This window comes from Mustela putorius, unplaced genomic scaffold (assembly GCF_011764305.1).
Source record: "Mustela putorius furo isolate JIRA1106 unplaced genomic scaffold, ASM1176430v1.1 tig00000430_pilon_pilon_pilon, whole genome shotgun sequence".
Taxonomy (NCBI): domain Eukaryota; kingdom Metazoa; phylum Chordata; class Mammalia; order Carnivora; family Mustelidae; genus Mustela; species Mustela putorius.
Window position 1 is genome coordinate 6181953 of NW_025421377.1, and position 24899 is coordinate 6206851.

The 24899-nt window shown below is 43.1% G+C and overlaps 1 protein-coding gene across 2 annotated transcripts in view; it reads right to left on the reverse strand.

Moving 5' to 3' along the window:
- Positions 1 to 23739, reverse strand: part of LNX1 (ligand of numb-protein X 1) — a 176376-nt gene extending 152637 nt beyond the window's left edge. For both annotated transcript variants that reach the window (XM_004764959.3, XM_004764957.3), the window contains exon 1: positions 23378 to 23739. The gene's annotated coding sequence lies outside the window, so the exon portion shown is untranslated. The remainder of the gene's footprint in view (positions 1 to 23377) is intronic.
- Between the last annotated feature and the right edge of the window lie 1160 nt (positions 23740 to 24899).

A 24899-nucleotide genomic window follows, 5' to 3' on the forward strand; every position in this document is an offset into this window, starting at 1 on the left:
ATATAGGCCCAAAGTGACTGACAAATGACTGCTATAGTGATTCTCAATCCTGCAATTAGAATCACTCAGGGACTTAAAAGAAATCCCAGGTTAATAGATTTAGAATCTCTGTGGAGGCAGAGGGAGACTAGGCATTGGTATATGTAATTTTAAAAGTCCTTGGGAATCCTTGGCTTAGTGAGATTCTGCAGTTACATGTTAGAAATTTTAAAATAAAATCTGCTTGAGAAAGAAGAGCGAACAGGAGAGTGGAGAGAGAATTAATGATAAATATATGAATGTGGTAAGGGCAAGTCAAAGACCCCAGGTCCTCTGATTCTTTGAAACCATTGAATTTTGGTTTAGAAGGGAGTAAGGGACCCATCGAAAGGAGCAGTATGGTTTAGGGGCAGATGGGGCCACATATCACAGAAACTACCCTAGGGTGAGGTCTGCTGCCTGCAGATTGGCTGAGAGATCAGCTAACACAGTGGCCAGGCCTTCAGAGCTGACATGGCACTCAGAATGGGCTCTTCAGTGACCAAGGGGGCAGTAGCTACTTCTTTTCTGGACTCCCCTTCTCCCTTCCCTTGCACAGTCAAGAGACTGCTAGAATGCAGAAAAGATGCTCTTACCTAGTGCAGATCACCTTCCCTGTGCTCATCTACCCATCCTCCAACTGCTACAAACAAAGCTGCTAAGATACAGCCACCTCCTTCTCCAGAGACCCATCTTCTTGTAAACAGTCATTTCCCTGAGATGTTACCTCTCTCACATCCCCCCTGACCAAGAGGGATGGCCACAGATAATGACTAATTGGCACAGGTGCGAAAGTCTGACTCCTTTGTCTCAGGGTAGGATGAATTCTGAAAGGCAATTTATGTTCCCTGGTGGATCAGCTAAAGCTAGACTAATTGAATTATATCTTTACTTAGAGTTTTTCCCTGTCCTTTCCCACTTCCCTCACTCCTCTCCTCCTGAGAACACTTCCTCAGGAAACTCTTTATACAAGAATCCTTATCTCAGGCTCTGCATCCAGATTAACCTGTCCCAAGAAAATTAATTAAAATAAATAAATAAATTAATTAACCTGTCCTATTAGTGATTAGATAGTATATGGATGATGGGGAGAAAGGGGTGGAAAGAATCTCACCTTGGGGGTCAGATATGTCTGGTTTCAGCCCCAACTTCATCACTTCTTAGTTGCATGAATCCAACAAGTTACCTAGACACTATGATCCTGTTTCCTTCTCTATAGACCACAGGATGGCCATACGTTGCTTGCAAGGAGGTCACAATTACAGCATTAAGTACAGGAGAGTGGATGTGAATGTCCCTGGCACATAGTAGGGATTTGGTAATGTCAGCTTCCCTTCCCTCCTGGAACTTTGGCACCACCTTCCTCCAAACTTGGTTCTGTACTATCCTCTTTGGTCACCCATGCATATGGTTTTCTTAGTCTTTCCTTTTTCTCTTTCTCCCTTTTTATATCTTTCTTTTACAATCTCCTTTTCCCAGGGTCTGCACCTCTTATTTTTTGCAGCACTTTTCTCTTTCCCCAGCCACGACAAATGAAGAAAGATACATGGCAATATCGAGAAATATGGATCCTTGTTCTATGGACCATAGCCAGGGAAGCTGAAGTGAGTTTATCAGTTTTTGCCAGCTCAGCAGAGTTAGGCTGGGCTTAGTTTTGTAAACAGGACCCAGGGGGCTGCTTTGTGGTTTTTCCTGAAATAGTATTTAACCAGAGAAGGATATGTTCTTTTCCTTCTAAGATGAAAATAAAGACCATTAAAAACCAATCACACTAGTGCTTGACATAAGAGCCCTCATCACCATCAATCTTCCTCCTCTGGGCCAAATGGTGGACCAGAAGGGAGCTGATCCTTGCAGTTGGGACATAAGACGAGAGTTTGCTGGCTCAGCCACAAACTGGTGGTGGGACTTTGGGGAGATTGCATAACCTCCTTAGGGCCCAGTTTCTCCATCACCAGAAAGGTTATACAGCAAAATATGTGTCAGCTCCTTCACACGGGACCTCCTACAATTCATAATATATTATTTGGGAAACACTAGAACCCTATGCAGAAACTGATTGAGAACAATGTATTTTGTTGTTAATATTCTTGCTAATAACACTGATACAATTGCAAATCAACTCAGTAAGGCATGGAGTATATTGTAAATCATGTGTGTCACGATAACAGTCTACACTGAAGATGGTGGGAAATCTGAAAGTCATTTATTAGTCTTGTGCACCCACTATTAGCTGGTCAACTGGATTTTTATAATAATAATTATTACCATAAGCCTCATGGAACAGGCTGAACTAATTAATACTTTTTTGTCTGCCCAGTTCATTTTTCCATCCTTCTTCTGGCATTGGTATGTCCTTCCCTCTGGGGGGCTCCTTCTTCACTCCTGGTCCTAGCCTTTCATTGCTTAATCGATTCACTATTACACACTTCAGGAAGGGTGGACACAGGACCCAGCCTCGTTGGCTGTAGTCCACTCTTCTTTGGTCACAGGGATTGGTCCAAGAGGGTGGCTGATTCATCAGGTCAATCAGACTCTTTCTCCAGCAATTTTGGGATTGGAGTTGGGGCAGAAAGGTAGCCCCCTCCCCTGTTCTGAAAACAAGTATTTAGTTCGAGACCTGCCATCCATCTCTTCTTGTCACTTGGGGTTGGGGAGGAGAGAATGCTGGCACTACGCTATGTAGACGGGGAGTGCAGAGGCAGCTGTGGGGAGAGCAACAGGGTGCTGACATTGTTTGAGCTGGATGCCCACTCTGGATGTCTCCTTTTTGTGAGTCAACGAGATCCCTCTTTTTCTCTAGTAAGTTTGAGTTGGGGTTATTTTACGGAACTCACTACCGCGTTTAAGAGAATTTACTTGATTAAGAAATACAAATTTTCACTTAAATAAGTGCAAGTGCTTTCCTTCCTCAATATCTTATAGTAAAGAATATGTGTGATTAGAATAGATTGAGTCCATTCAGTGTACATATATTGTAATTATTACAATATTATCATAAAGAGAAAAAGAAACAATATCTCAACAGATGTTATAGATGATTTAATATAAAACATATCTATTGGGAAGTAAGGGCATGATTTGACCAGTATTCTGTCCAATGCATTAAAAACAAGCCTTCTTGTAACAGGCTTTTCCTACACAGTGTTTCAGAGCATCACAACCTTGGGAAAATCATCACGGTGAGTGTCGTCCCCGTACTCTCTCACCAGTGCATTTCTAAGTGGCACAGACTGTAGGTCCTTTAGTCTGGGTTATACTCTCTACGCGGAACATTAGAGAACAACCAAGAGACTGAAAAAACAAAGTACAAGTCTTAAGTCTTGGGTCTCCCAGTTTTAGTCTAGCACTTTAACTCTCAGGGGAGTTGTGTCCATTTCATTCAAGTTCACATTTCCTCACTTCTGTTTTACATGCATATGTATGTACTTCTTGTCCTAACTGTGACTGGGAAGACATTTAAACGCTGTCAATATTTACTAAGTGTGCATAAGACAGCAGTGTGGGCCAGCATTGGAACTTGAGTATTCGGCCCCACTTCTGGCTCCAGTGCTAATTTCTGGATGAGTTTGGGCAGGTCCATTAAAATCTCTGTGTTCCAGTGTGACATTTAAGAAAAGGAGATGTTAATCGTTATTGGCCAGCACCCCAAAAGCAATAATTACTGAGGACAATACCTGCTATTCAGAATGGAAATCAAAGACTAATCTCATTGAGACTACACATCTATGACCTCTTCTCTTTTCTCTCTTTTTATTTCTGTAAGGGAGGAGGCATGTTGGAGCAGAAGGGAGGTATCCTTGCCTGGTTTGGGAGAAAACAAAACTTTATTGTCCAAAAAAAAAAAATATTAGCAAGTACCTGTTTAATACCTGTCACCATGGTAAGAAGACAAGGAAGGGTGTGAATAAAGCAGACCAGTTTGAAATTCCTCTCAAAGATCACAGGAAAAGCGGATGGCAGAGCGATTGTAACAGCATCTCGGAGACACTGACTGGTTCCCCCTTGCCTCTGAGATTTATAATGAGCAGGGCTTGAAGGTAGGACTTGGGTGTGAAGGTGATTCTGTTCCTTACTCTTGGGCCCTTAAATGAATTATTTCACCTCGTGCTGGATAACAGGAAAACAGAAAGGATAATGCCTATATGTAGGTGTGTTGAAACACTTAGACACAAGCACCTACCAAAATGGCACCTAGAAGCAGACTAATGAATCCCAGCTTTCTCCCCTCTCCCATTTATTCACTTACTCTGCTACTAATTTGACAGCAAGACAGCAGGTAAAGCAACCTCCATATTTTGCTCTCAGCAAGGTGGGCATATAGGTGGCCTTATATGGCTGATTAGCTAGCTATTCCCATCTCATGTCCTTATTCAGACTCCAGAGCTATTTCTTGGATTTAATATTGGCCCTTTGCATTAAGGAACAAATAAATATATACGAAGAAACGTGGTCAAAATCAGTATTTAAAGCCTCTGTTTGAAGTGAAGGTATTATAAGTTTTCTCTCTTTTTTTTTTAAAGATTTTATTCATTTATCAGAGAGAGAGGGGGGAGAGAGCGAGCACAGGCAGACAGAATGGCAGGCAGAGGCAGAGGGAGAAGCAGGCTCCCCGCCAAGCAAGGAGCCCGATGTGGGACTCGATCTCAGGACGCTGGGATCATGACCTGAGCCGAAGGCAGCTGCTTAACCAACTGAGCCACGTAGGTGTCCCTAAGTTTTCTCTTGTACACAAAATCTTTCATAACCTTCCCCCCACCACCACCAAAAAAGAGCAATTGGAATGATAATGTGGATGACTCAGACAGAAGAAGCTTGGGTTATATTAATAATTTAGGATTGAATGATTGCCTCGATGTTTTCACTTTCACTACTGCGAGGACACAACATATGCAAAAGCAGTTAAGTGAGAGGAAGCCCCACTCGTATTGTCAAGGAACCTCATGCTGCAAATAAGAGAATCCCAATAATTGGATCTCTGAACCCTCACAGCTGCAACCTTGTAAATATAGAACAAGGACTGCTCTAGCCCCCATGAAACTTGGGTTTTGCTGTCCTCAAAGCAGTAATTCTCAAACTCTTTTTGGAAGCTCTTTCCAACAGCAAAAAAAAAAAAATTAATGACACCCTAAACCAAGATGTCTGTACCATCAGTGCATGAAAAATATAATCTGAGTCGTAGGAGTCATGGTACACCTTTTATGAAATTTCCTGAGGAACTGTAGAAGTAAGAAGACTAATCGATTCCAGGAGTAAGGCGTGATAATCATTCCTGAATTTGGAATTGATGGCCCCATGCATGTCCTGTCACACAAGCTTTTTCACAACAAGCCTGCCACACTCGAGCATTGATTGAGTTCAGTCAATGCTCAACTTGACTAAGCATTGCTCAATCCCCATAAAACCAGGAAGAAGGTACTGTTATTGCTGTATTTCATCATTTCTCAGACGGCAACCAAAGGGTGGCATGTGCACCTTTCTTTGATGTACCACCCAGAAAGAAAACAGAAAGCTGCCAATTAAACCATAACACGTCATCACTGATAAAACAAAGAGACCATCTGAGATATGTTAAGACGCGGAAGAATGAGTGTCTTGGACCTGATGAACTATGGACTTTCCCTTGCATAGATGAGGGAACGCATGCCTTGCTCGAGGTCAGGCTGCTGACCTCGAAGCCTGAAGCCCCACTCAAACTCAGACCTCCTGACTTCAGCCTGAATGGGCTCCACACAAACACACCTATGGTTCCGAAGATGATCTTGGAAGCAAGACAGAAGGTTCCTACGGGGTACTCCTGAACGTGCCACTTTAGAAGGAAAGGATCTGTCACGCTAGCTGGCAGCCATTGTGGTAGCATTTTTAACAAGGAGTGACAATTATTTTCCCAAGGGAACGATGAGTGACCAACCACCTTCTGTCTTCACAGTATCTGGCATTCATATAGTGGCGGTACAGTCACTCTCACTATTCTTGGATTCTTGAATTTGCAAATACATCTACTCGTGTATAGACTGTATAAATACATACACACACACAATACACACATATATATAAATACACACACACACACAGGAAGTAAACAAAAAAGTATGCCCAATGGCAAGATCTGGAGGGAAACCCAGAATGGTAGTATGACATGGTAGGATTATAGGTTTTTAAACATTCTTTTGTTAACTTTTCTAATGGTTGACACTTCTTTTCTAATGGTTGACAAATCTTCTTTGGAGATTTGTATTAAAAACAATACAGACTCTCAGGAAGGGGAAGAAGCAGCCCCAAACAGAGCCTGGTGGTCGTAGCAGCCCAGAAGGCAGCACGGGGAGGCGATGCCTGCCGAGACTTCCTTCTTTGGAGTGCTTCCTTGGCTGTGGAATAAGAAGGCTTGATTATAGAGGAAGCACAGAACTCTGTATAGGCTTCCTGAACTTTCTAGATTTCTCTTTAAAAATAATTCAGTAAAAAAACATGAGGAGGGCGAGGAAGAGGAGGAGCAGGATGGTGGGGGTTGGAGAAAATGAGGCTGTGATCTTAGCGTTTTTCTGCGGAGGACAGAGCACTGACAAGCACATCAGACACACACCTCTTTGCTAAAAATGAGGGCCCAAGTCTATTGCTGAATGCCTTGATGGGCTATAAATGATAAAGAGTCACCCGTTATGGAAGGACCACCCTACATCTGTAATCTTGAAAAACGTATCCGCGTAGGGGGAACTGCTGTCAACAGCGCAAACAGCCAACAAGACTGTGCCATTATGGAAATACTGAGCTTCCCTGGTCACCAAGGGAGAACTCCCAGAGCTCACTTAAGCAGGAAGTCGAGTGGAGGGTCTTGGAAGGCAGTTTGTTGCCTTGTGGCCAGCGGCCGATTTTCCACAAAATTGTGCAGTGGCTAATTCTCACAGGAGGTTTTAAAATTGAAGCTGGGGTTTCAGGTTCGACTCCCATGAGCTGCCTTTATTCGGACAGTCTTTGTTTTCCCGGTTCTGGGCGGCCGTCCTTCCGGGGGCCTTCCTCAGTCCCTGGCGGGGGCTGAGGGCCAGCCGTTGTTTGGGATGAAAAGGTATTGGAAAGCCGGCTGCTCTCACTGGAGCCTGCACCTGCGGACCCCAGCCTCGGAGCAGTTCGCTCTAGTGCTGTGTGTGTGTGTGTGTGTGTGTGTGTGCGCGCATTTGATTTCCTCAGTGAACGCTGGGATACTGCTCAGTTTTTTGGCCTGAATATGCTGGAGGGGATCCAAGCCACTCAGTCACTTTCTCTGCTCTGGGTGGGGAGGCGTTCTCTTTTCTCTCCTCTCTAAGAAGGGATTTTGCCATGAAAATCTGTCCAGTGTGCTTTGACCTAATCTTTTCTGGCCCTAAGAGGCCTCATCCAAATGAAGGGGGCCTTCAGGTTGTTTGAGGGGTGCCGAGGCAGGGCTCTCCCCCACCCATGAGTTGCTGCATTTTTTTTATGAGTTTCTCACACTTGACTCCAGTAACACGACCCAGGCAATGTCTACAACCTCTGTGCTCAGTCTGGTGAGAGGACAATGGGGAAGTCACCCCAGTGGGTCTCCTGAAGGACCCTGCCTCTCTCCTCCTCATGGCATCCTAGCTCCAGAGTTCCTTCCTATGCCACATGTTCCATGTGGACAATCTGATCGACTTTGGCATCTGGATGAGGCCATCCAATCACCACCACCAGGGAGATAATGAACATGTCTGTCACGCCCAGCGGGTTCCTAATGCACATCAGTCATCTCTCCTTCCCCTTTCCCCTCCACTACCACCCCCAGGCAAACCTTGATCTGCTTTCTGTAACCATCGGTTATTTGCATTTTCTAGAATTCTGTGTAAGTGGAATCAGATAGGATGTATTCTGTTTTGTTCGGCTTTGTCCACTCAGCATAAAGAATTTTGAGATTCATTTGTGTTGAGTGAATATTCAACATGTATCAACAGTTCATTTCTTGTTACTGCTCAATAGTGTTCCACTGAATGAATGTCCTACTTTCATTCACCTGTTGAGGGCATTGGGTTGTTGCTAGTTCTGGATGATTACAAATAAAACTAGTAATATCTGTGTGCAAGTCTTTGTATGGATATAGTCTTTCTTGTCTCTTGGGTAAATGTTCAAGGGTACAATGCTGGATCATATAGTAGGTGCACATTTTTTATGAAGCTGCCAAAGTGTTCTCCAAACTGGTTGTACCATTTGGCCTTCTCACCAGCAGTTCCAATTCCTCCATATCCTTACTCACATTTGGTACGGTCAGTCTTTCTCAGTTTAGCCATTCTAATGGATATGTGATGATATCTCATTCTGGTTTCAATTTGCTTTTTCCTAATGACTAATGAGGTTGAGCATCATTTCCATGTGTTTACTTGTTATCTGTGTGTCTTCTTTTGGCGAAGTGACTGTTCATATCTTTTGAGCCTTTCATAAATTGGCTCGTCTATTTTCTCATGATTGAGTTTGGGGAAATCAGTGAACTATTTCTCCCAGGGATATTTTTTATTTCAAGAATTATCCTGGAATGTAAGACACTGAAAAAAGAAAAAAAGTTCAATGAGATTTTCAGCACTAATCAGAGCATGTGGGGAATGATTTGGGCACCCAGGGCCTTCTAGCCCCTGGAGATAACACTCCATATGTGCCATTATAATGATGAAAGCAGGCCTTGCCAGAAGTCCAGACAGGCTGAGACCACATCCACTTCTGGAGGCTCTTGGGATGTTAAACATGAAAGAAATTTCAAAAGAGACATATGAAAAGCATGATATATTTTAAATGTATATGTTGAACACATTGGTGCTTTTAACCAAATGCAAAAAATTCAACATGTATATAACATTGGAAATGATGTCAAGATTTTTAATTTGAGGCCCAATATGGGGCCCGAGACAAAGGGCTTTCCTGGCCATTGGCCATCTTGTGATAGACCACGAGAGACCCGCACCAGCTTGGGACGTTTCTGATGTATTCCGTATACCCTTGAAGTCACACGTAGCCTGGTTCCTCTAACTATTTATGCTTGGGGTCAAATGTGTGCTATTGAGATGACTGTATAAAAAAGGACCATTTCCCAGATATACACAAATTTTTTTGCCACAGTGGTGGCATGGGGAAGGTTGATTATGGTCCTTTAGGGCCCTTTGGAAGGACCCCTTGCTCCACCCACCTGAGAGCCTGTGGGGCCTGAGGCTTCCTTTGGGGTGGGTGGAGCCTTGGCCTTTTCCACTTTGTTCGAGTCCTATTGGTGCTGTAACTATGAAAAGGGTTAGCTTCACTCGAAGGATCCCAGAGTCCTCCAGACATGCACACAGAAGCTCTCGCCTCCCTGGGCTTGTTCACCATCACTTCTGTGTGACTTCAGTCTCCTTTCACCTCTGGTCATATCCAGTGCAGTGGCTCTCCATATGGGGCCATTTTGCCCTCTGGTGGACGCCCGACATCATCTAGAGACATCTTTGAGTATCAAAACTTTGAGTTTTGATACTCAAAACTTTGATACTTTGAGTATGAAAACTGGCATCTGGTGGGTTAAAGGCAGGGATGCTTCACAAGACAAGACACAAGATGGCTCCCCACAGCCAAGAAATATCCAGCCCCAAATGCCAGTGTTGGTGAGGCTGAGAACCCCTGGTCTTGATGATTTAACCAGGTGTTGACCAGAAGAAACAGGGGATAGGATTGTCACAGGCTTTGAAAGAGAGGTTCTTTGTTCATTAAGCAGATGAGCACTGCAGTAATGATGTAAAGGAGTCCAGAAGCTTGAGGGGATGTGAAGAGCTGGCTGCCCAAGGCCCTCCTGCCCTCCCAGTCTTCCTCCTCATCCCTTCTCCCTCCCAGAGCTCTGGAGGATCGCAGACATGCTTTCCAACCCAGTCCTGCTGCTCAGTGACGCTGGGCAAGTTACTTAATCTCTCTAAGCCTCTAAAAAACCAAATAACCTTAGTATTTTTGTTTGTTTTTTTTTTGTTTAAATTATTATTATTATTTATTATGTTATGTTAGTCACCATAGAGTACTTTTTCGAATTATGAAACAAGATAAGCCAAGCCACATAGGGTTTGGCACAGGAGAAGACCCCAGTGAGTGGCTGTGATTATTATTTCATGAACGGAGCCCCTGCTGAACACAAAGCACCTTGCCTGGTGTGTTTCCTAGCCACTCAGTGCCAGTTGGTGACCAAGTTTTGTTAGTCTATGGAAAGACCTTTACTTGAAAAGCCTTAACAACAGTCCTTGCCCCTCAGAAACAAAGCTGGATGGATATGTTGAACTCACTGTGTTTTTTATTTTGGTTTAGTGATGAAAGAAATGAATAAAAAGGGATTTACGTTAAAACAGTGTGTTATATATGAAGGTATTGGTGAATGTGTGTCGATATATACCTACGTATTTGTTTACAGCCCATGGAAAGAAACATACATTATGTGCTTTGTCGGAAAACACAGCACTAGTTGGGACTCTCATGGCAAGTCCTGGGGAACTCGAGGGCTGTCCCATTCCAAGACGGAGCAGGACTCCACCTCAAGTGACTTGGATAACATCTCAGATAGAGTTGGTTACTTTAGCACCAGAAGGGCGTCATTGCCAGATGGCCAAGCAGAGACTATGAGGCTGGTGCCAGACTGGACTCAGGGTGTTTCTGGAAGGTCATTGTTGCAAACCCAGAGAACCAGTTCTGTAAGGTTGGCTGAAAGGGGATATTTAGTCCGAGTTACAGAGAGGTGTGGTAACGGAGGGGAGGAAGTCTGGGTAAGGATTACAACCGGCAGTCAAAATGCTCTTCTCGGTTTTCAAAAAGAGTGAGAGAGAAGCAATGTTTTGGTTCTGGCCCTCAGACAATGCCTCGATTCTTGCCAAGTACAGGAGAGTGAGCCCACAAAATCACCAGTCAGCCAAGAGAGAATTCAGGTGATAAGGACTCAGCTGGGCAGCATATGGGCCAAAATATAAGGACAGAAAATTTGGCTTGGCTGCATTTTTGCCAGTGTGCTTCCTCTTGGGGCCAGAGGCACATTTAGAAGTATAGATACGCTCTGTGTTTGGGAATTCACAGTGGAGCTAACCCAAATTAAGAAGCCTTTGGGCTTCTTGGGCAAGGGAACTCTACAACACTCTGGACACTAAAGCCAAGAAAAACCTCCCTAGGAAAATTCTAGAAGACAGGCCCGATCTCCCGCTAGCCCAGGAATGTGGCAGAATCTTCTTGTGCCAAGGATGAAGGATGTAGGAATTTCCTTCCCTCAGGTGGGCTGTTCTCCTCATTAAGGAGTCAGTGTGTATAACCATCCACATTTCCTGCACTGGACTATTGCAGAAAAGGGTAGGACATTTACCCAGTTACATCAAAAGATCCAAAGGCCACAGAAATTGCCTTTTAGCAATAAGGATGGCTGTCACTGGGCAATGTCACAAACAGCAGTTAATTCTACTCTGTTTTAATAACCAGCTGAGAGAAGACAGATTTATGGAAGGAAGATAGTTTGAGTGATAGGCCTTCTGTCTATTCTGTTGACTACTCTACGTTGAGATTAGCAGGAACAAGGGGTCTGCGTGGCATTATCTTGACCTTCACTGAGTTTAGTTTAGATGAGCTATGTCCTCATCCATAATCTATGGACACTAGGGGAAAAGAAAAGAAAACAGCAGGACTTTTTCATCTCTAGTACTTATGTTGGTGTCTCGTCATGGTCTTTTGAATGAAAGACTGACATAGTGGAAAATGCATCTGTGCCTGTGTTGGTGAGACCATTGATTACTTTATCACCACGAGTTCCCTTTAGAAAGCCAAATGTGATCAATTTCTACTCCAAGTTCAGGTGATGAAAGGTCTGTACTCATAAACGAAAGGCTTTATTTCTGTCTTTCCAAAAACTGAGAATGCTGCCATTGGACATATCTGCCTTGGCTCTGAGTCCCAGGAAGCCTGGAGTTAAATGCTCTACTCTACCACTCATGTAAGCTCTCGTGACATCCATACTTGGTTCCTATTTCTTCTGCTCTTGTCATTCTTGTTTTATTTATATTTTCCCTGTTCCTAATTTGAATTCTTGATTATATTTTCCATCATTTTACTGCAGAGCTTACAACCTCTGATGCCTCCAGTTGTCAAGCAGGCAGCAGTAAATAACTGAAGTGAGTAGGGCTATAGGACATGGTGTGGACTGCGGCAAACTGGAAAAGTTCTCTGGCCACTCTACTAAAATAGCACTGTTCCTTTAGCCTGCTCTCAATCTCTATCCTCTGGCCTACTTTATTGGTAGCATTTATCACTTTCTGTAATTATTTATCTGTTTACTTAATTATAGCCTGCCTCACCTCTATGTCCCAGCACCCAGAAGATTGCCTGACACAAAATTCTCACCCAGTCTGCCCGCATTGGCTAAGTGAGTGAATTAGTAGATAAACATGGGACCCATGTGGCCAGATGCTCCTATATTTTAACGGAATTTGAAATTTAGATTTTTGTATGAAATCATCTGATTTTTTGATTCTGGTGGCTAATGTGAAAAACTAAAAACACCATGCTGGCCAGAAACAGGCTAGCATGGGATACTGTTCTACTTCTGATTATCTGCTTATCAGCCCCATAGTTTCTTTATAGGATGAAGTAGTATACAAATAAACAAAACACACATCCTTTTTATGGCTTACAAAGCCCTGTTGCCTGTCAGTATCTCATTATTGTTCCAATTTTACGTGTGAGGAAATTAAGTCCCCACAGAGGGGAAGTGAGCCTGTAAGATTAGAAGTGGAGGAAGCAATAAAAGACAGGACCCAGGGAGGCAGAGCTGGCCTCCTGGTCAGGTATTCAGGAAAGAGGGAGGAAATGCCCTGTTTGCTCTACTTCCTCTCTTCTTGGTGACCCAGACCCAGAGGTTAGGCAGATGTTTCACCCGACACAAGCTATGACCTCAAATTCAGATTCAGCCTCACGCTGGGTCTGTTTCTGTACCTTTTGGTACAGTAGGAACCAGCACAAGACACATCAGGATGGACGTCTTTCAAAACTCTCTCAAGTAGCACCTGTGGCTCACCTGCCCCCAGCCGAGAACTACAGCTTTAAATGTTTAAGCCGTGCACACATGATTGAACAGTCAACATATTGAATAGTGCCTATTTCACATCTGTATCTTCAAAATGATGCTGTTCTTATTTGTTTTAGGAGGTGATCACTTTATGTCACAGGAAGACCAGTAGGTTGTGATAATGCAGAGACTATCTCAGCAGGTCTTTGAATTTAACCAAGTTCTGACTAAGATTTATTTTCTTACCTCTTTTCCCAGAGAAGTTCTTTAAAATAAAATTTGAGTATTGAAGTTTAGGTCTCTGACATGTCTTAGGGAACCCTAAGAGGTGGAAAATTTCTTTATAAATTATAGAATTATTTTCTTTCTATGGTTCTCCTAACCATTTTTTTTTTTTCTAGAATCGCCTTGCTAAAGCAATAAAGCCCAGTTTGGTTGGCATTTCTTAGTTATTATTATTATTTCTAACTGTGGTCAGTACCCACAACAGAAAATTTACTATTTTAGTGTATTGTTAGTTTTGAGAATAGAGCTCAGTGATTCACCAGTCACATATAACACCCAGTGCTCATTTCATCACATGGCCTCCTTAATGCCTGTTACCCAGTTACCTGATTCTCCCCACCTACCTTGTTTCCTAGAGTTAAGAGTCTCTTTTGGTTTGTCTCCCTCTCTGTTTTTATCTTATTTTCTTTTTCCTTCCCTTCCCCTATGTTTATCTGTCCATGCACTTTTGAGTTTCTTCCATCCTGTTGCTGTTGTGAATAAAGCTGCTATGACTGTGGGTGTATATATATCTATTTGAATCCCCACTTTTAATTCTTTGGGGTAAGCGCCCAGGAGTGGAATTGCTGGATCATAGGGTAGTTCTATTTTTAATTTTTTGAGGAACTTCCATATTGTTTTCCCTAGCAGCTGCACCATTCTGCATGTCTGCCAATGGTGCATAGGGGTTCTTAGCAAGATAAGTTATTTTGAAGAATACTGGTGGAATTTTGATCGGAATGGCATTAAAAGTATAGATTGCTCTGGGCAGTATAGACATCTTAACAATGTTTATTCTTCCAATCCAAGAGCATGGAATGGTCTTCCATCTTTTTGTGTCTTCTTCAATTTCTTTCATGAGTGTTCTGTAGTTCCTTGAGTACAGATCCTTTACCTCTTTGGTTAGGTTTATTCCCAGGTATCTTATGGTTCTTGGTGCTATAGTAAATGGAATCGATTCTCTAGTTTCCCTTTCTGTATTTTCATTGTTAGTGTATAAGAAAGCCACTGATTTCTGCACATTGACTTTGTATCCTGCCACGTTGCTGAATTGCTATATGAGTTCTAGTAGTTTGGGGGTGGAGTCTTTTGGGTTTTCCATATAAAGAATCATGTCATCTGTGAAGAGAGAGAGTTTGACTTCTTCATAGCCAATTTGGACACCTTTTATTTCTTTTTGTTGTCTGATTGCTGTTGCTAGGACTTCTAATACTATGTTGAACAAGAGTGGTGAGAGTGGGCATCCTTGTCGTGTTCCTGATCTCAACGGGAAGGCTGAAAGCTTTTTCCCATTGAGGATGGTATTTGCTGTGGATCAAATCTAGATAGATTTGATGAAGTTCAGGAATGTTCCCTCTATCCCTATACTTTGAATGGATGCTGAATTTTGTCAAATGATTTTTCTGCATCAATTGAGAGGACCATGTGGTTCTTCTCTCTTCTCATATTAATTTGTTCTATCACATTGATTGATTTGCTAATGTTGAACCATCCTTGTAGCCCAGGGATGAATCCCACCTGGTCATGGTGGATAATCTTGTTAATGTGCTGTTGGATCCTGTTTGCTAGGATCTAGTTGAGAATCTTAGCATCCATATTCATCAGTGATATATTGTTCTGAAATTCTCCTTTTTGGTAGGGTCTTTGCCTGGTTTGGGGATCAGGGTAATGCTGGCTTCATAGAAAGAGTCTGGAATTTTTCCTTCTGCTTCAATTTTTGAAAGAGCTTCAGGAGAATAGGTATTATTTCTTCTTTGAAAGTATGGTAGAATTCCCCAGGGAATCCATCAGGTCCTGGACTCTTGTTTTTTGAGAGGTTTTTGATCACTACTTCCATCTCATTACTAGATATCGGTCTATTCAGGTTGTCAATTTCTTCCTGGTTCAATTTTGGGAGTTTATAGTTTTCCAGGAATGCATCCATTTCATCTAGGTTGCTTAGCTTATTGGCATATAACTGTTGATAATAACTTTGGATGATTGTTTCTACTTCCTTGGTGTTAGTTGTGATCTCTCCCTTTTCATTCATAATTTTATTAATTTGGGCTTTCTCTCTTTTCATTTGGATTAGTGTGGCCAATGGTTTATCAATCTTATTGATTCTTTCAAAAAACCAGCTTCTAGTTTCATTGATACGTTCTACTGTATCTCTGGTTTCTACCTCATTGATCTCAGTTCTAATCTTGATGATTTCCCTTCTTATGTGTGGAGTTGGTTTGATTTGTTGTTGATTCTCCAGTTCTTTAAGGTGTAGAGACAACTGGTGTGTTCTGTATTTTTCAGTTTTTTTGAGGGAGGCTTAGATGGCTATGTATTTCCCCCTTAGGACCGCTTTTGCTGTATCCCATAGGTTTTGGACCCAAGTGTCTTCATTCTCATTGGTTTCCATGAATTGTTTCAGTTCTTCTTTGATCTCCTGGTTGGTCGAAGCATTCTTAAGCAAGGTGGTTTTTAGCTTCCAGGTGTTTGAGTTCCTTCTGAACTTTTCCTTGTGATTGAGCTCCAGTTTCAAAGCATTGTGATGTGAGAATATGCTATCAGACACATGAAAAAAATGTTCATCATCACTAGCCATCAGGGAGATTCAAAGTAAAACCACATTGAGATACCACCTTACACCAGTTAGAATGGCCAAAATTAGCAAGACAGGAAACAGCATGTGTTGGAGGGCATGTGGAGAAAGGGGAACCCTCTTACACTGTTGGTGGGAATGCAAGTTGGTGCAGCCACTTTGGAGAACAGTGTGGAGATTCCTCAAGAAATTAAAACTAGAGCTTCCCTATGATCCTGTCATTGCACTACTGGGTATTTACCCCAAAGATACAGATGTTGTGAAAAGAAGGGCCATCTGTACCCCAATGTTTATAGCAGCAATGGCCATGGTCACCAAACTGTGGAAAGAATCAAGCTGCCTTTCAACGGACGAATGGATAAGGAAGATGTGGTCCATATACACTATGGAGTGTTATGCCTCCATCAGAAAGGATGAATACCCAACTTTTGTAGCAACATGGATGGGACTGGAAGAGATTATGCTGAGTGAAATAAGCCAAGCAGAGAGAGTCAATTATCATATGGTTTCACTTATTTGCGGAGCATAACAAATAGCATGGAGGACAAGGGGAGTTAGAGAGAAGAGAGCTGGGGGAAATTGGAAGGGGAGGTGAACCATGAGAGACTATGGACTCCGAAAAACAATCTGAGGGGTTTGAAGCAGCGGGGGGGTGGGAGATTGGGGGAACCAGATGGTGGGTATTAGAGAGGGCACGGATTGCATGGAGCACTGGGTGTGGTACAAGAATAATGAATACTGTTATGCTAAAAATAAATAAAAGAAAAAAAAAGAAAAGTTATTTTGTGGGTTTGGCTTTTTAAATATATTTTGATAGCAGCCACCCTAATGGGTATGAGGTAGTATTTCATTGTGGTTTTGATCTGCATTTCCCTAATGATTAGTGACACTGAGCTTATTTCACATGCTTACTTGCCATTTGTGTATCTTCCTTGGAGAAATGTCTATTTTGCTCATTTTAAAATTGGGTTGTTTGTCTTTGACTGTTGAGTTGTAGGAGTTCTTTATATATTTTAGATATAAGTCCCTTATCAGATATATGGTTGCAACTAGATTATGTCTAATGCATCAAAGTTTTTAATTTTGATGCACCATGTGCACATTTGAGCTTCGGTTTCTGGTTCCCCTGCCTTCCGGGGGATGTGGCTGTGGGAAAGGAGGACTGCCCCACAGCTCCAATGGCAAGGGGCTAGAAGGCCACTGCTGAAAGACTGCCAAGTCCTATTTCAAAAAGACTGTAGGATGGTTTTCAAGAATGCCCCCACTCTCAGACTGTGAGAAATCAGGGTAGAGAAGTGCTTTGGCAATAATTGAATTTTAAGATGATCTGTGTCAGAACAATCATAACCAATCCTATTGTCCCAGGACTCAACGAGTATGTATAATGGCCATTCCTCATGGATCTCTGTGACTGGGAAAGAGATAGAACAGAGGTCTCCACAGAGTGTCTCTTTTGTCATTCTAGGAACTTCAGAGACCAAAACAATGAAAAGATTCCAGTGGACTACCATCCCCCAAAATATGTCAAAAGAAAACAACAGTAAGCCATAAAATAAGCTTATAGAAGTGCACCAAAATTTGGGTTTTTATCTGGACTTCAGAGTTCCTGTTGAAATGCTCAAACCCATTCTTTTAAATTTATCTGTTTCAATTAACAATGTTTTTTAGCACCTCTGCTTTGCCAGTGCCTTAACCTCCTTTTAACCTACCCATCGAGAAATAAAAATAACATCTAATATCTGTTAGATGCTTCATATACACTATGCATTTTCCTATGTACTATATAAAAGAACTAATTCAACAATTACCCCAGCTTCATGAGGTAAGTACTACTCTAATCTCTAGTTTTACAGTCAAGACAACTAAAGAAGTAACTTGCCTAAGATCACACAGCTAATAAGTGGCAGAGCCAGAGTGTGAACCCAGAAAACCTGGCTCCAGAGCCTCCTGTCCTCTAGTCTAAAATCCAGCTATACAGGTCATGCTGAGGGAGCTCCCTCCGCCAGCCTGCACCTGCGTTTCCAGTCCTGCCCTTGCCTCTGGCCCTTTATGCAGGACTCCCTGTGCCTCCCACTAGCCCTCCTCACCTTGCTGACTCTGCCCATCAGGATTCCCCTTGGGATCTGCTCTCTGCTGCCCTGTTGGTTGCCCTCCCCCGGCAGGCTGTTGAGACAGCTAACCCTGCACTTAGTCACATGGGAATGTAACTGTCTGACTCTTGTCTTCTTCCACAGTGGACTGAGTGTTTCTTGAAGGTGGACACAGGGTTCAAAGCTCCATAGTCAAGCCCCTGGTACCTAGAAAGTGTTTAAAGATTTGGTTTTGAGGAAATAAATGAGGAAGAGTCTAGACTGGGCTTAGAGTAGTAAGTAGTAGTAAGTAGTACAATACTACAATACACACTAGGAAAAGGAGCCGTGATTGCCCAAACAGAAATGGAATAGAATGAGTGGTGTGAACCTTAGTCTCTTGGGCCTGATAATGGAGACATGGGCCCAATCTGCATAATGGAGGCTGCTCTGCTCCCCACAAGTCAAAGAGGAAAAACAAATATATGTGCGCTAATGTGTGTCACAGGTCACAGAGTGACTTCTGAGTTTCTCAAAAATGTCTAAGTGAATAAATGTCTTCTTTCCCTTCCTTTGTGCTCCTAAATAATTTAGTCTTTCAAACTATGCTATGGGGCCAAGTAAGGTAGTCACTCATGCAGGGGGTGGAGGAGATATGGCAGCTCGGACAGGGTGTCAGAGCCTAAACAGGGTGAGGTGTAGCACCTAGAAGGGCTGCCTATTACAGGTGCCAGAGTCTGGGTGAGAAGAGGAAGTATCCTTGCGGAGGCCAGCCTAGCACAGAACATCAGAATCCAAGCAAGAGGGCAGCTACATGGGGAAGGGGGAGCGGGAGGGGCAGAGGTCAAGATAGCAGTTGGACTGATAGCAAGCGGACTGATCAATCAATGTATAAGGGTGATGGGAGCCAGCTCAGGCCAGTTTTATAGAAGAGACTTACACATCGTGAAAGGGAGAAAACCAGCATAAATCCAGTGGTGCTGGATTAGAATTGGAAGCAGCCACGTGAATTTACAAATTTCAGTATATATAGACCAATACAGAAACACACACATGGGTCCTAGCTCTGTCCACTGAGAGAGTCTGAGAACAGCAATATTCTAATTCACAACAAACACATCTAGCAGTCGAACTTCGGATTCTAAATCTCTTCTAAAAGGAACTAGAGCTCCTAGGAGCAATTGCTGATTTTAAGGCTGGAACATCTCATTGTACCAGGGAGAATGATGGGAACATGTCAGAAGGGCACAGGGAACGTTGGATTAAGAACGGGACACGTGGGGTGCCTGGGTGGCTCAGTGGGTTGAGGCCTCTGCCTTCGGCTCAGGTCACAATCCCAGAGTCCTGGGATCGAGCCCCACATCGGGCTCTCTACTCCATGGGGAGACTGCTTCCTCCTCTCTCTCTGCCTGCTTCTCTGCCTACCTGTGATCTCTGTCTGTCAAATAAATAAATAAATAAATAAATAAAATCTTAAAAAAAAAAAAAAAAAAGAACGAGACACTTATGTAACTTCAAGTACTCTGCAGAACACATAAGAATTAAAAAGGAAAGAAGAGTAACTTTACGGTGGAGAGCCCCAACAGACCTGACTCTCATAAAGTAATCTCAGTGAAGTTTAAAATCACCTGCCTCCTGATAGGATGTGACGAGAGGAACATAGCATCATTTCTGTGATGTTGTTTGCCAAGATTGTAAAATGTATCAAAGCATAAGGAGACTCTGACAAACCCAGATTGAGGAACATTCTGCAGAATAACTGGCCTGCATTTTTATAAAGTGCCAAGGTCATGAAAGTGAAGGAAATCTTGAAGAAGGCTTGCTCTTAGAACAAAGAAGATGGTGATAGCTAAATACAATGCTTGATTCTGAAAACAGTTGGTCTGAGGATTAAGTGGCAACTGATGGGAGCACCCGGGTGGCTCAGTCGGTTGGGCGTCCAGCTCTTGGTTTCAGCTCAGGTTTTGATCTCATGGGTCATGGGATGAAGCCCTACACTGGGCTCTATGCTCCACATGGAGTCTTCTCAAGATTCTCTTCCTCTCCCTCTGCCCCTTCCCCTGCTCATGCTGGTGTGCATGCTCTCTCTCTCCCAAATAAATAATCTTTTCAAAAAATTATTAAGGAAAATGACAACTGACGAAAACTTACTGGGGTCTGAGGATTAGATGATAGGAATGTCTCAACATTGATTTCCTAACTTTGTGGTTATGTGGGAGAAGGTCCTTGTGTATAGAAAGCACACACTGGGGCGCCTGGGTGGCTCAGTGGGTTAAGCCTCTGCCTTTGGCTCAGGTCATGTCTCAGGGTCCTGGGATGGAGCCCCACATTGGGCTTTCTGCTCAGCGGGGAGCCTGCTTCCCCGTATCTCTCTGCCTGCCTCTCTGCCTACTTGTGATCTCTGTCAAATAAATAAATATTAAAAAAAAAAAAGGAGAAAGCACACACTAAAGTACATGGGGGAAGAAAAGACATTGTTTTTACAGCTTACTCTCAAAGGATTTAGAAAAAATACAGGGCAAAATTCTTCATACTGTACTGTATCTGAGACTTTTCTAGAAGTCTGAGGTTTTCCTAGATACATACATACATCTATTCAACATCTGTATCTGTATCCATACCTACTGTAATGAACGTGTTAGATTGGAATTACAGTGCTTTCCAAACTTTCCAGAGCATGGGCACCCAGAGGCTGCTTTGGGTGGATAGAGATTAGAGTAGCTGCTCCAGAAGCAGGATCGGGGTCTGTCTGACATGTTGGTTCTCTGGCGAGGTGCAGAAAGAAGTGTTCTCATTCTGCTTACTTAGTGAAGAACAGAGAGATTCCTGAATAAACAGAGACATCTGTAGAGTTGGTCACACCAGCATTTGACCTATTTTATGGTAGGCTCATCTGCCAGAATCAAGAAGTAGAAACACTGAGGGCTCCTTTGTCCTCTTAAAATGTCCATGGGATAACTAACGATCAGTTCTTCAGTGTTTATCTGGAACTTGGATTGTGCACGGGACTCCACAGTCATTTGAGGTTTGGCACAAAGTGCTAATAATGACAACCATAGCCTGTCGGGCACTTCCTGTGGGCCTGAGACTAGGATATGTATCCTTTTATGTGTCCTGTTTATAACCTTCACAATGGTTGTCCTTGATAAGTACTGCCCCTATTTGATAGATGAGGTAAGACAGAATCAGAGAGGTTTAGTAACTTGATCATTGCTATGGGTTGAATTGTGTCCTCCAAAATTCACATGTTGAAATCCCAATCCCCAGCATCTCAGACCCTGACTGCATTTGCCGATAGAGCCTTTAGAAGTTTTTAAGCTAAAATAAGGCTGTTAGGGTGGGGCCTAATCCAGTCTGACAGGTGTCCTTACAGGCAGAGGAAATTTGCACACACACAGGGAGAGACCAGGAGGGTGACCACATGAAGACCCAGCAAGAAGATGGCCATCTGCAAGCCAAGGGGAGTGGTCTAAAAGGAACCACGCCTACCAACACCTTGATCTCAGACCCCCAGCCTCCTGAACTGTGAGGAAATAAATTTGCTGTGTGTGAGTGACCTAGGCTATGGTGTTTTGTTACAGCATCCCTAGCACATGAAGACAATGCTTTGTATGTAGTTGAAAGACGAAGCTGGGATTCAAAATCACATCCATGTAGCTCTTTTCACTATCTTTGGCTACCTCTGTATGCACAGGGCCTCTACTATGAAACCTCTTCCTGCCTCCCCCAACAAGCTTCCCAGAACACCACCCCAAAACCTCACAGATCCTTCCATCCACGGTCCCAGAACACTTACTGCCCTGAAGATAGTTGGTTGCACACAACTAACTCACAATGTTTGATCAAATTGAGAGTAGAGCTCCTCTTATCCACATTCCTGGCATCTCCCATGGAATCAGGCATAGGATAATTACAATATTATTTATTGAGCCCTTACTATGTGCCAGCAAAGGCTTTATATGTATTATCTCATTTAAACCTTAAGACAACTCCATGAACTAGGTATTACCATTATTCCCATTTCACCTATCACAAAACTGAGGTCACATGGGTTAACTGAATTATCCCATGGCACAGAGTGAGTAGATAGCAAAACAAGGATTCAAGTCTAATTCCCAGAATGTGCCCTTCACCTCCTGCTCTGTTGGTGCCATCTTGCTGTAAATGTTCCCTGAGCAAATCCCTACTGTGAGGGATTATACCAATCTGAAAGGCTCTCCCTCAGTCAAAGCCCCCACCTTTATGCCAAGTCCAAGTGTGAAACTCATGTCCTGTGGAGTCTTCTCACATACAAACTCCACCCTTGGCCCCCACACTGTATTCCTTGGGCACGTAGTTTGCACCATGCCCTCCCCTGTGACCTTGAGCTGGCAGCAAGGATGTAGTTTACCAACATTTGCTGAACTGGATTTACTGCCCAGGAATGGATGTAAAAAGTGATAAATAACAAGGCGGTATATGATACTGGGTATGCTATCTATCCCTGGATTTTCTCAGAGAGCTCCAATTTTTAAAATCCTATCGTTTCATCAGATCATTTGCCAGAATATGTGGCAGAGAATACAGTCTGGTATTTGGTTTAAAAAGTAGACTCACCAGGGCACCTGGGTGGCTCAGTCAGTTGGGCGTCCAACTCTTGATTCCAGCTCGGGTTGTGATCTCGGACTCCTGAGATTGAACCCCGAGTCTGGCTCTGCACTCAGCAGGGAGGATTCTCTCCTTCTCCCTCTGCCCCCTGCTCATGCACTCTAAATCAGTCGATCAATCAGTCAATCAATTTTTTTTAAAGGTAGAGTCACCATTCTACTGTAAAGAGGCAGGAATAGAGATAAGATGTTCTCTCTATTACTTACCTACCCACATGCTATCAGGCAAATCAAATTTCTCTGGACCTAAGTCTCTTCATGAGTCCAATTGCAATGGCAATGCCTATTTCTACTGTAGAAATGAAACAAAATATGTGAATGCATTCTGAATACTGATGAAGAATAATGTTATATATATCCAGTCACCAGTAGTGGGGTTGTTTATGTTTTTACTGTCCTGTTTGGCCAGGAAAAAAATAAAATAAAAAAGCAGTATTATTTCTGCAAGTGAAGGAAGAAGTTTCTCATGAGGACTAGTACAGAAAAAAAAAAAAAAAGAAGAAGAAGAAGAAGAAGAAAGAAAAGAAAAAGAAAAAGAGATCAGACATTAAAAGTGTAAGCATCCTGAGGGTCCTTCTGGAGTGTCTTGAAAAAGACAAAACTAGGCATTTCTGTCTTCTAGCTTCTCTTCAACAATTTGGGGGTGTGTGTGTGTATGTGCTTGTGTGTGTAGGTGGGTGGATGGGTGGGGTAGGGCTAGGGGTGTGAGACTGGGCTGGGATAGTCAGAAGCAAGGTTTCTCAAATTGCACAAGATGCTACCTGGTCCGAAGAACCAGGCCTCTTACCTTTGCTGCATTGTGAATCCGTTCCCAGTAGTGTGAGGCCTCAGGAAACAGTCCCTTTGGGAGCTGAGCTTTTCTGACTCAGTAGTAGCCCAGGGAAATTCTCTCACTCTTTCCTGTGTCTCCTCTTCTAGACATGCATGCAAACCATTCAGCCTTGGAGTTGATCAGCTCACCTCCTGCCCCCTTTTCAAGGCTTTGCATCATGCTGATCCATAAACCTGAGATCAGCCTCTGAGGAACTTCCAAGGAGAGCAGCGCCCCACGGAGCGGCACTCATTAGCATCAGTGACAAATCTGTTCTGGTCTGGATGCGACCCAGGCCCCCTTGAACTTCCTTCTGCTCTCACTAAAGCCAGGATCCTTTTGTTCACCTTTAAGCCTGCCAAGTCAGTCCTTCCGCACCCCTGGATGTTGTTTTCCTGCAGGCAATGGGAAAATGAGCTCGGAGCCAGAGAAGGGAAATCAACAAGGAAGTAAACACGGGGTCACGGCGCCTTTGGGTCATCACTAGGCCTGGGACATCATCATGCTGGGACCAGTTCCTAAATAGGCAGGGGCTACTGCCCAGACAGGCTGCAGAACCCTGGGCATCTTTTTATTTTTACTTATGCAGAGAATCAGGTGCTGAAATTGCTATCAGACAAATCAAGAACTCCTGACCTGTTTCAGTGCCTTGCCAAAACTTTCAAAGATTTCTATAGGCAGTGTCTCTTATAACTGAACACTGACTAATGTTTGTAGACAAAGAAGAAAAAAATGAGCAAGTTTATGGCTGATACCAGTTCAAATCTCTAACTCTAAAGGTTCAGGAAAATTGTTTAAATAAAGATTTCCTCTACTTATTCTTGAACATCATGGTCAACGGTGATGGCCGCAGCATCTTTGTTAACATCTATAGAGGCCTTACCGTGAGCTGGGTCCTGTGCTAATGAGCTGACCTGCACTATTTAATTATCAACATAATCCTACAGTTATCATTCCCATTTTAGAGATGAAGAAACTGAGGATTAGAGAGCAAAGTGCTCCAAATAGTTATAAATATAAAAATTGCCTTTCCAGAAGCATGTTTTTCTGGGTCTCATTTTTCCTACCCATCCACTTGAGCCCTTCTGTGGACTGACATCTCTGGTGATGAGCTTGTTTGATTAAACCCTTAGCCCTGGGGATGGAATTCTAAACAGAAACATGGAGCATAGCATTGGTTAGATAAGTGGTCTCTCCCCGGGGCTGAGAGTTTGGTGCCATCTTTATATAATCCGTATGTAGAACACACATGGGCTGGGCACCCTCTCTTCTCTCATCCACAGTCTGCCGGCTGATATAGCCTTGGCTCTTCACTGGGATTCCGATTCACCAACAAGGAAGTGTCCTACAAATCTCTTGGTCCCTTTGCATGCTTTGATCATGGTCTGACTGTGAGCTTGTCCTTTTGATTTGAGGGGCCTAACAGTTACGAACTTCTTTTAATCCATACTCCAAGGGATGAATGACAAAAAGTTCACAGCCTGGAACCTTCTGCTTG